Source organism: Colobus angolensis, unplaced genomic scaffold (genome assembly GCF_000951035.1).
Source record: "Colobus angolensis palliatus isolate OR3802 unplaced genomic scaffold, Cang.pa_1.0 Scaffold506, whole genome shotgun sequence".
Taxonomy (NCBI): domain Eukaryota; kingdom Metazoa; phylum Chordata; class Mammalia; order Primates; family Cercopithecidae; genus Colobus; species Colobus angolensis.
Genome location: NW_012118555.1, coordinates 1,049,998 through 1,062,524, shown reverse-complemented (window position 1 = coordinate 1,062,524; position 12,527 = coordinate 1,049,998). Strand labels below are relative to the sequence as shown.

The window sequence follows — 12,527 nt, the reverse complement described above, 5'->3', positions numbered from 1 at the left end:
CAATAGATTCTTCATTGTCCTGTCCTCCTTTGCTAAAGGGAGGTGGGGCAGTAGAAAATTTTTCTGATTCAACATGTGTGGATTTCACATTCTTTTTTTTTTTTTTGAAAGAGTGTCTCACTCTGTTGCCCAGGGTGGAGTGCAGTGGTCCAATCTCAGCTTACTGCAACCTCTGCCTCCCGGGTTCAAGCAGTTCTCCTGCCTCAGCCTCCTGAGTAGCTGGGATTAATAGGCTTGCACCACCACCATACCTGGCTAATTTTTGTATTTGTAGTAGAGATGGGGTTTTCCCAGGTAGGCCAGGCTGGTCTCGAACTCCTGGCTTCAAGTGATCCACCTACTTCGGCCTCCCAAAGTGCTGGGATTACAGGCCTGAGCCACCGTGCCCGGCATGATTCCACATTAATTCTCATGCACACATTTTTGAGCCCATGGCCAGCCCTGACACACTGGCTTTATCCCATCGGATATGATGTAATTGGTGGGCTCACTGACCTGTTTGTATTTGTTTATATATTTTTTACTCACCGAGAGTCTCCCTGCAGAAGTCGGTCTTCGGAAGAAGATCCAATGAGGACTCAGAGTGTTGGTACCCAGGCTTGGAAAGCTGAGGCCCCTCTGACAGTTTCTCTACCTTAGCTTTTGTTTTCAGTGGTCAATGCCCGACATTGTTTGGGATGAGTGACTCCTTTGATGGCAGCTTCTTCAGGGTACTGGACTTTGCACCCAGTGCCCGGGGGCCCGGTTCTAGTTGGCCAGGCCTCTGTCAGCAGTTGCCTGCTTGCCCTTGGGTGAGTTGTTTGCCTTGGATGGCTTCTGGGTCATTTTGAATAAGAAAAATCTCTTTTCCTTTAAGGCATCTAAGAACTTTGTTCACAAGGCAAAACAAAGGAAGAGCTATATTTGTCAGTGGCTGGGTGGAGGGAAGGAGGACACCTGGGGCCTGACCTGTGCACAGCAAGACCTTGCTATCCCACCAGACCAGAGAACACAGGCCACATGTGGTAAGAAAGTTTCTCCCCACCGACTGGCCCCAAATATGAGAAGAGAGGTGGGGCAGGAAAGCTCTTCCTCGTTTTGGTGAGAACTTTGTTCACAGGGCCAGGGTCACCTAGGAGCTGGCTCTGGGCATGCTGGGAACCCCATGATCCCATTTTCCCTATTTTCTGGCAAACTGCCACCCAGTGATAAGTTTCAGAACCATAAACATGTGGCCAGAAGCAAAGATGTGGGCCCAGGGTGTCCCCAGAGCCACCACATTCAAGGTGCGTGAGGGTTTCCACCTAGTTCTGATATCCTACAGGAGGACAGAGTCCAAAGCCAGCCTATCCTTTTGGGTCACTCCTCTCTGCTCAGAGGCCAGAGAGGAGCAGACACAGCCGTCTCCATTGCACAGAGGCTGGGGAGGGGTGACAGGCTCTGTCCATGGGTCACTAACTCTGCGTGCGGTTAGACGTTCAGCACGAGGCATAAAGCCTGAGTCTATGACCCCCTCTGCTGTAATGATGGGGCATTCCTTCAACAGCGAGAATTTGTGTGGGACACTGTTACTTCCTGCCAGGCCCATCTTGTAAGTTATTGTTTCATCAGTGTATTCATATATCTGCCCTCAATCTTTTCCTATTTATTAAGAAATTTTACTTCTGCACTTGTGGAAAGTTTATGTTTTAAAAAACTTTATCTACTGTCTTGACCCTTAAACTGTAAAGGTTTCCAAAATGGGAAACATGAGAGAGAGGGGAAAGTGAGATCTCATTTATTTGGGAAATATTTTTCTGAATACCGCATAAAACGTTGAAAAACATGGAAGGAGGGTTGACTTAAGAGTACAAAAAGCTGGATTCTAATCCCGGTCTCACTTTTCTAGCTGTGTGACCTTGGGCAAATTACTGAACCTCTCTGAGCTTCATTCTCTTTCTCTATGGAAAGGAGAGAGTAAGATACGCTTCATTTCATATATTTTCCAAGTTAGCATGTGTGAAAGTAGTTTATCAAAAGTGAGAGACTATATGCAGGTAAAGCCTTGGTATTAGTAATGAAAACAAGATAAGCGTACAAGAATGACTTGGGTCATCATTGGTATGACTTACAGCTGGTAATAAAATAGCTATGGGGAAAAAGTCATGTGCTTTCTAGATCACAAATACAATTATATTTTAGTCACAGAAAACAGAGCCAAACATTCCACCGGCCCCTGGGTCCCTCTGCACCTGCGAGGTGGGAGGATAGCGTCTGGTCAGCTCAGGGCCTTCAAAAGCCAGGGCTGACCAATTGGAAGGCAGAAGAGTCTCTTTCCTCAGTCTCATTGGTTGCTAGAGGTGTCAGTCACGGCCTGCCCACCCACCGCCCCATAATAGGCTTAAACGGCCACTGTCTATACCCCCTGCTGATAATTTTTGACTGGTTTTCCTAACTTGAAAAGATAAGTGGGACCCTCTAAATTCTTCTTGTGGGGATTGGAATTGGAAGAGTGAATCGCTCAAGTGAAGGCAGGTGATACTGCAAAAAGGACATGTAGGGTGCAGGGTACGGTTGCCTACGAGGGCCATGTGCAAATTGCCGGAATGAAGCCAGAAGGATGGAGGAGGAACCCGGGAAGAAACAGAAACATTATCGGGTGAAGGCAGCGGGGGAGGCAGGGGGGTCTCAACACTGAAACTAGCTCTAGCTTTGCCACACACTGCCCCGGGGAGGGGAGCCCTGTGGCCTTGGCAGGAGACGCCATCCCATGGGCCAGCGTCACCTGGGAGGTGGCTCCGGGCATGACGGGGATTTTTTTTTTTTTTTTTTTGTAGATTTAATGCCATCTTGTTTAAACAACTGCCTGTTTCTGCCTCAGCATTTACAAGTGAACCTGCCTTTGTTGCATGGCCCTAGATTCCTACCCCAGTCTGCCGTGTTGAAAATGCAGATCAGGGGTGTGGGCCGAGAGTGTGGCTGCTGAAGCGCAAACCCTCCTGTTGCAGGGGTAACTCAAAACGCGAGCCTCTAGATTCATAGTGCCTAGTATGCAGTAGACACCAGGCTCTGTGTTAAGTGTTTTATATCAGCCCTGTGAGGTAGATAATCTGAGTATTTTACAGAGAAGGAAATGAAGCTCAGAGATACTAAGTAGCAAAGTTCCCCAGCCAGCAAGTGTAGAGCTGGCCATAGTGGAACCCCAGAGCTCAGCTCTTGAGCACCACATTAGATAGCTTGTATTGTTGCAGAACCAGCAAATCACAAACAATTAAAACCCCACAGACGGGGTAAGTCAAATCACTCAGCCCTTCCATATTATATTTACTCTAGCCACAGACTTCTTATGCCATGGTAAGTCTCTTAGGGGAAAGAATTAGTTTTTCTCTTTGGCCGTAACTCCCTCAACCTTTGGCGTCAACCCGTTCTCACAGTGGGCATCCAGGAAGTTTTGCTGGCCAGCTCTTCTTTCTTTCTCCCTTGTAAAGTTCATGTCCCCTATGCCAAGGAATATCAGCAGCCTCACAATGAACAGTGACCGGGAAAGGTATTTTTTTATTTGTGGTACCCATGGTAATTTAAAGTCCAAAAGGATTATGACTTTTTGATTTTAAAAAATGCAAATACCATGAAAGGGCGTTCTGTAAAAACGAAATCCTCCTCTTTTCATCTTCTGGATGGCGTTGCATGCATTCTTCTAGATAATTCTATTTTTATTTTTTTGACACAGGTTCTCACTCCTTTGCCCAGGCTAGAGTGCAGTGGCACAATCATGGTCTCTCCAGCCTCCACCTCCTGGGCTCAGGTGATCCTCCCACCTCAGCCTCCTAAGTAGCTGGGACTACAGGCATGCTCCACTATGCCTGGCTAATTTTTGTATTTTTTTAGAGATGGGATTTCACCATTGTTGCCCAGGCTGGTCTGGAACTCCTGGGCTCCAATGATCCGACCACCTTGGCCTCCCAAAGTGCTGTGATTATAGGTGTGAGCCACTGTGCCCAGCCTCTTCTAGATAATTTTATATAAGGACATATAGATATAGATGTAGTTATAGGGCATGTTATACATATGGCTCCCCATCATTCTTTTTAACCGATGCACTGTAAGCTATTCAAACAGTGCTCTATTGATGGACACTTAGGTTATCATCATGTTTCATTTTTGCAAATAATATTATAATCAACCCCCTTGTACATATGTTCTTGCACACTTTGAAGGAATAGCTCAGTAGAGTATGGTCCCAGAAGTAGAATTCCTGGATCAGGGGGTGTAAACATTTTACATGTTGGTAGAGACTATCAAATTACTCTCTACAAAGGTTATTTTAAACTGCATTTCCACCAACAATATATGAGAGGATTTGACCTTGCCCTCCCATCCGAAATGTGTATTTCTAAGTTTAATTGGATTCATATATGTCCTTAGCTGGACTTCTCATAGGTCCCAGATTCCCAGGGCAGCATTTGTTTGCATGGTTGACTGTCACCCTGGGAGCAGTTTTCCTGCTGAAATTAACCAGGATTCATGGAAATATTAACCAGGATTCATGGAAATAATACAATGTGTGCAACAGCTTCCACAAGTAAGTATTAAGGCAAAACCAAAATGAAACAATCTAACAAAACAGAGGTGGAAATTTGTGAGTAAACAGTGAATATTTTGCATTCTTCCAAAGATATAAAGTCTAGAAGGTTTTCCATATGGAAATTTCCACTAGCTTTGATATTCTGGGAATACTTTAAATTTCTACTGAAAATGTCTGGAGGAGTTCTATAGATGGTAACTGAAACCATATCGTCATGTCCTGTTAAATTGATTTACATACCTATCACAAAGTTTGGACTGCCAAGGGCCCATAACTTAGTTTACATTTGGTTAAATATGACATTTGTGATTAAAAAAATTTTTTTTGAGACAGAATCTCGTTCTGTCACCCACGCTGGAGTGCAGTGGCACGATCTTGGCTCACTGCAACCTTCACCTCCTGGGTACAAGCGATTCTCCTGCCTCAGTCTCCTGAGTAGCTGGGATTACATTACCAAACCTGGCTAATTTTTGTATTTTTAGTAGAGATAGAGTTTCACCATGTTGGCCAGGCTGGTCTTGAACTCTTGTCCTCAAGTGTTCCACCCGCCTCGGCCTCCCTAAGTGCTGGGATTACAAGCATAAACCGCTGTGCCCGGTCAATAAACGTTACTATTATCAAGGGTCAATATTTATTTAAATGAGTGACTGGTATCCTGGAAGCTGTTTTCCCACTGAATTCCAGGAGTCATAGAAACAGTGTTACCATTATCTGTTCTCATTATTGTAAGAGCTTCCATTTATTAAACGCTCACTATACATAAGGCATTACGGTAAGCATTTCTCACCTATTTTCCAAATTTAGTTCCTGTGAAGAAGGAAATGTTATCCCTTTTTTTACACCCGAGGATGGGTGCTGAGCAGTTAAGTAGTTTGTGTGAGGTGATGGGGATGGCAAAAGTTCACAGAGGAATTCACCCTTCCCTGTCCATCTCCAACAAGGTGCTGAGTGTGTCACATCTCAGGTGGCTCCGGCTGCAAAATGGTCCAATACCTGCTTGCATGGGAAAATCACTGAGAGATCTTATTTTATGAAGCATCGTGTGTGCAAAATGTTTTATGCATAGGGGTGGGTCAGGGTTTCTCGCTCTGAAAAACAAAACAAACAGGAATTGGAACAGGTGGAAGGCTTAAGCCGAGCCAGCTTTTTGGTCTGTTCTTCATCATGTCTCAATTTCTGTAATGAAATTTTCCCACCAAACAGCCACACAAATGCCTTGGTGGTAGAGACTGAATTGGGTCTTTTCCGGAGAATGACACTTCTTCCATTGAAATGGCCCCTTTCTTGGACAGGGTGCTGGAGTGTGTGTGTGTGTCTGTGTGTGTATGTCTGTGTGTGTGTGTGTGTGTGTGTGTATACTTGTTTGCCTCGTGAAGCGGGCATTCAGGTGGCGCAAGGCTGAGAGTGACTTGTTTGGCTATTTGTGAAGAAGCTGGCAAACTTGGGCCTTCTCCCTGGCAGGGAGGAGAAAGGGCCGCTTGTTTCTGAAATATCAGCAAAAAGGCTGGTGCAGGTGGGGCCCGCATCAGTGAAAAGTTGCTGGAAGCAAAGGCTGCAGGTGCTGCCTCGGGAACACGGACGTGTGCTTCCTGGGTAGGCTGCAGGAGAAAGAGGACTGCCAATCGCCAAATAGAACCACACTGTTGTCCCAGGGGTGAATGAAAAAGATGTTTCAGTGCTGTGGACGGATCTGGATGGTTTGCCCCGGAGGACAAAAAGTCTCCTATAAAATTCCATTTACATAGTCCTATCTCACTTGGGCTTTTGGTGACCAGATTCAATTGTGCTGGTGTCCCCTGTGCAGTGTGATATCATAGCTTCAGAGGAAGGCTTTATTTAGAGGTCACACTAGTTTGTCCTGGGGATGTAGTCATTTTTTGTGTCACGGACAATGTTTTACTGTGGAGATATGAGCCAGATGGCTCAGCCACTTGCAGTCCGGAGCTAAACAGTGTCTGTATTGTTGGCGAATAAACAGAATCTATTGTTTGCTGCTCATGAAACTCTAGTGCCCACCACTGTTTAGAGATGAAGTATTTAATAAATTGTTAGGTCTCGCTTAAAGAATCTGTAAAACAACATCTCAGAAGGACACAGGCCTCCAAAAATATAAATCTCATGTGTTCTTAAAAACAACAAGAACAACAACCCTCCTCTCCGGCTTTCTTCCTTCCCCGCCCCCTCCATCTCTTGAGGCCATTCACTCTTACAGTAGTGAAGGCTCTGATTTTGTTTCTTTCCCATGGCAATCCATATGCTAATATGAGCTGTAACCCTTGTGCAGGGCGGTGGGGGGACAACATGATGCTTGTGCGCGGCCCCCTCCAATTTTCTCACCCCCTCCCAGCCATGGCTACCTATTTGCCAACACTGAACGGAACAGTGGAGCCTTATGGGGTAGCACGTGTGTCACGGAAATGCGGTTTGGAGATGCACTTCCTCCCTGCTTCCTGAGATGATACTCTGAAGATAAAAGTTGTCGTGTCTGGCAAGCTCCTCTCGCATGCTGAATTGGCCTCACTCAGTAGGGAAATCTGCTCACTCACCCTAAGCAACAACAACAACAACAACAAATAACACCACAGCACAGCAACCTGGAAGGACTGAAAAATATTTGTTTCCTTTTGCAGAATGAGTGTAGAGTGTCACTTTCTGAGCATTTAACCACTCTTGGCCTTCCCCATGTTTTTTTTCCAGCATGCATCTTGTCTCTCTAAATAAAGCCCCCTTTTCCATTTAACTTCACCCAGCTGTGGCTGGGTATATTGCAATGTCAGAAGTATTCGTTTCCTGCCTTAATTGCAGCCAGAGCCAACCTTGACTGGCAAGGAGAAAGCCACTGACAGGTTTGGGCTGTGTCCAGACCTCCTCAGACTTTCTGTCAGCCAACTGTTTGACAGTATATGCAAATACATGCAAATGCAGGGACACTGGCCGAACACCTGCAGAAAGTGACCATCTCCACTCAGGCTTGGCCTCCCCTGTAACTGGGGGTTTTGAAATGCTGCTTGGTCGCTTTCTGTCAGTTTATTATGCATTTGTCAGCAGAACGTTGGGCTGATAAAAACACTCCTCTTTGTCCTGAAGAGCCGCAGAGCTCCATGTGGAGCTGCAAGTGCCAGGGCTAGTGGGATGGCTCCTGGCCAGCCCTTGTGAATCCTCCCCTCTGTCTGCAGGACCCGAGCGGCAGCATCCGAACTCTTGTGGGCTTGCCCGCATGGAGGAAGGCCTTCTGTTTCCCTGGGTGTAAAGATGTAGGCTTGATGGTGGGGCAACAGAGCAAAAGGCCAGCTCTCTCTAGCAGCTGGAACTTGGCGACTTTGAGGAATAATATGTCCTGGATTTTCAAAAGCCAAAGGAAAATCTGCCTGGGCTGTCAGGGAATTGGAAAGGGGGAGAGGGCTCGCCACCTCAAGCGGGAATGGAACTGCCAGCCACACACACCCCCTCCAGACTGTGGGAAGATGGCCAGGTGGCATGACTCCGGCAGCCACTTGCCGCCTGGACATCTCGGCTCCCATCTGCTCAGGCCTTCACTCGCTTCCCACAACTTCTCCCTTTAAAAGGTGCTAAGACCAGCCAGTCAGCTGCGATTTAAAAGTTGTATGTGAGACTTGTGCGTAGTTTTGAGTTTGACCATTTTGCAGTAAGGCAGGTGACCTAAAAGTAAGGCAGGTGACCTAAGTATCGTGGCTCTAAGACCGTGAAGATCAGTGGACCAGATCCAGATTTTGGGGTCTTCCTCGAGCCATCAATGAGGGAGAAGTAAGATAGGGACACTGCAGACCAGTGTCCTGTGTGGTCCTTAAACATCGACCACCAGAACCGGGGGAAGTATTTTGCATTTTTTTTTGTGCAGCCAGGCTTTGGTTCTGCAGAGTAATAAGTCATTTGGGAATGGTTGTGCAAAACAGGCCTTCAAAATCTCCCTATCCTCTCTACTTAGAGGTTGGAAGCACCTTGAAATCTAGGCAAATTCTTGTGTATTTTTGGGAACCTGAATATACACAACCTAAATATAGGAGCTTGGTGTCTTGAGTATAAATCTATAATCAACTCTGGCAAAATATGAGGAGTAAGCAGGTATCGCTTGTAATGAAAAACCAAGCTGGGCACGGTGGCCTGTAATCCCAGCACTTTGGAAGGCTGAGGTGAGAGGATCGATTGAGTGTAGGAGTCAAGACCAATCTCGGCAACGCATCTCTACAAAAAGTAAAAAAAAATTTAGCCAGGTAAGGGGGTGAATGCCTGTAGTAGTCCCAGCTACAAAGGAGGCTGAGGTGGGAGGATGGCTTGAGTCCAGGAGATCAAGGCTGCAGTGAGCCATGATCATGCCATTGCACTCCAGCCTGGGTGACATAGTGAGACCCTGTTTTGTTTTTTCTGTTTGTTTTTTTTAAAAAAAACAGCTGATATCAGTGTAGACTGCTGATCCAAGTCATTTATACTCCAAAATCGATTGTTCTTTGGCCTAAGAATCATTTTGCCATTCATGCAACTAACATCAATCAAATAATTGCCTACTCTTTCTTGTATATTAAGAGAAGTAAAAAGTCATGGTGAAGTCTCTTGAAATGTTTGACCATGAAGTCTTTTCTCTCTGGAGAAGGAAGAGGCTGATCTTTAGGCTTTCCAAAAACTGCTGGGACTTGGTGGAAAATTGGAGTGTCTGGCTTCCAAGCAGGCATAACGGCTCTCTGCAAGACCAGGTATGTGCAAATATCCCTTGAGCAGCTCTGCAAGCCTGATGCTTCACCAACGGGCGCCCGGGCTTCATAACTGCTGAAAATCATGGTGTTGATTATCAGCCCAGTGATAGTGCCAGGTGCTGTGGAATCAGTGAGTTTTCCAATTATTGCTTTATTGCAGAGGGAGAAAGAGGGCAGCTGAAACTCAGAAATGTATATATTAGGTGCCTGCTAAGTATCCACATTGGGCATCTGCTGTTATGGATAAACTGAGGCACAGTGGCATCAATAGGAACAATTTAGGGCATACAGTAGACCAAAGCCATTCATCGTTAGCACTAGGACCCCAAAGCCCAGGTGCCAGTGCCTTCACATGCCTCCTCTTAAATATATCACACAGTATGTGCAACAAGAAAAACTCTTGCTGGGACCAAATAGCCACAGAAAATCCAGGGGGGATCTGCATGTCAATGATAAATTTGAATAGAAATATAGGAGGCTTCAAAAAGGGACAGAGACGTGATGGAGGAGGCCTCCAATCAGGCCCTCAGTTCCTTTGAGAATCCATGGGACTGATACTGTGTGTGGCTGTCATAACATCAGCACGGAACGAAAGCAGGAATTTCATCAACGGGGATTTTAGACATTTTCCTAACCCCAGTGTCTGGTGGAAGGGTGATTAGATCCCTCTCCTCTGTTCAGAAGGCCAGTGCAATTTCTATGGGTATGGTACCAGTTTTGTTTTACTGATTGGAAAGAGAGTTTGATCATACTAGCTGTAATTCATAATGTATGGGCATCTCTTATGTAAATGAGCCCACTCTTTGCCTTTAAAAAAAAAAAAGTCCAGAAAGAAATAAAATGCTACATAAATGAGACCGCTTCGTTTCTCTCCTGCTTGTTCTTTCCCCCCCGCCCCCTCTCTCTCTCTTTTAAAAAATAAACCCAAGGTAGTTGTATTTAAGCAGCTTTAATGTCCTTTCAGGGCTGCGCACAGGGTTGTGGTCACTCAGGCAGCAGTAACTTTGAAAAAATGACCCGTCTACACCCAAACAATAACAGAATCCCCCTTTTTATGTTGGAAACGCCCACGGCTTTCTGTGCATCTCCAGACTCCCCACGTAGATGCAACTGTTTGACCAGCCTTCTACTGAACAACTTAATTAAGCAAAAGAAAACGTGTCAGTTTCTGCCAACCTCACAAAAACAGAGCTGTGGGGGTAAAAAGGGTCGTCGAATTAACCCACATTCCTGAACGGGTTCACTAAAGCGAGGCCTGGCTTTGCAGCAATGCCAAGGGGAGCCGTGCGCTGGGTTGCCATTCAGATTTATCAAGACATATTGTTCTGTAGATCATACTGAACACAATTAAAGCTGCAGTACCTCGGGGGGCTACAGCTTGGGTGTGAGCTTAGCTTAACTTAAAAAAAAAAAAAATCTTGTCACGACACGGTGCCTACCATTGACATTCTGCACAGTTACAGAGACAAAACAGTTCTATCCGACCATATGAAAACAGCAAGTTGTTTTTTTCATTTTTTCCCCTCTTCAGTGTCCCTGCCCTCCCTCTTCCCCCGTTTTCCCTCTCCATGAAAGCACATGCAATATGCAAAGCAACTGTATACTCTGCATGCAATTTGTACTAGCCAGACCCAACCCGAATTTAATCCTTTTTTTTTTCTCTCTCTCTTTTTGTCCTGAGGGCGGGGAAGTGTCCCAGCCTAAATCCTTCTCTGGAAGCTGGGAAAGCAGAGGCCCCAGGAATCCTGTTTCCTAGCCAATTAAATTTAGTTTTCTTTTTTTTTTTTTTTTTTAGGCTTGGATTTTGATTTTGCTTCCTTTATGTGAAGCCAGGAGGGAGCTTAGCGCCCAGCACTCCGTGCCCCACCCCCACCACATTGCAGCCTCCCGCAGTCGCCAGGAAAAGCGGGGGCTTTCAGTGGCAGCCAGAAGGAATTCAGAAACATCACATTTCATTTCGGGAAGAATTGGATCAGCACCAGTTTGGTGTTGAGGCCATGAGATTGTGGCATTTTTATCCCAAATTATCCTCTCTTGGCCTCTCTCAGTGTGTATATATGTCTGTAGGAGTCCTCGTGTAGAATTATGCTCTGCAGAAAGCATCCCACATTTATTCAATTGCATCGTCCCACATTCTGGCTCGGGAGACACAGACTCGAGTCAACCTGCAGCTGCCTAATTTTGCAGGGAAGCAGCTATCCTGATGTTTGCAGGTTGGAGGCCTCCAAGTGACACACATCAGGAAGAAATGGGCTCTCCAATCCCGGATGAGCTGAAACACAAACGCTTTTCTGAGGGAACAGTTGGGGTCTTATCTTTCCGAGCCCTTGTCCATGCAAGCAACCATTGATGAAGAAGCGTTTATGCTTGATACCTATTGCAGGTGTTCTTCGCTGTGGAGATTTTGTCAATGAAAGATTCAAAAGTGGTTCAATGATCAGAAGACCCTATGTGTTTGCTTTTGACCAGCTTTTGTTTGCTCTGTCACTCAGGGAGAATATAAACAACTTTGGCTAGGTAAGATGGAAAAACATTAGCCAGTACGGAAATGTTCTACAGACAAGTGAGGGGACTTGGCAGAAGTCTGGCTTAGAAGATGAATGAATAAAACCCCGGGCAGAATGCAATAGCGGCAATAGGCACGCATTCTTTGCAGATGTGCACCAAAGGCTACAGGCTACTGTGTCTTTTTCTTCTGGCTTCTCTCTTGAGCTTCTGACACTGCACAGAAAGTGGGTCGGTCCTCTGAGAGGCTTGAAAAATGCAAAAGTTTACCACCAACTGGTGGGAATACGTGCAACACATGCGAAAGGCAAAGAGCATCAGTGGTGAAATGCAGCCTGCAGTTCCTCTCCGACAGTTATCCAGATAATTCATCTCAAAATAATGATTTTGCCATAAACATACAGAGATTGCAGGCAAAAGCCATCACCATTCAAAAGCTGTAACAAGAATGGCTTATTCTTTTAAGGGTTCCTTATTATCTACAGAAAATGATTCGCATGTCCCATTGAGGTGCTCTAAGATCTGGGACTGGCTTATACGTTTATCTTTTTTGCCGAACAATTCAGGCTCCAGAGGGGATTTTTCTTTTTGGTCTGAAGGGTGAAGCTTGTCTGGTCTGCAGCTTTTGCAAACTACAGCCCGCTCAGTCGAGCTCATTGCTCTGAGGTCTCCGTGCTGCCCCAAAGTGGCTCTTCTGGGGCCTGATGGAAAATCTGAGCCTAGAGCTTTAAGTAGTCATAACGCCCCAGAGAGACATCTGATCCTCAGGG

General features: G+C 45.8%; 1 long non-coding RNA gene across 1 annotated transcript; it reads left to right on the top strand.

Annotated features, from left to right (window-relative positions):
- Window positions 1-915: 915 nt before the first annotated feature.
- Window positions 916-12,081, top strand: LOC105524751. Its single transcript, XR_001003803.1, has 3 exons — window positions 916-1,004; window positions 9,150-9,382; window positions 11,048-12,081. It is a non-coding gene; the product is annotated as an uncharacterized LOC105524751 (long non-coding RNA).
- Window positions 12,082-12,527: the final 446 nt, after the last annotated feature.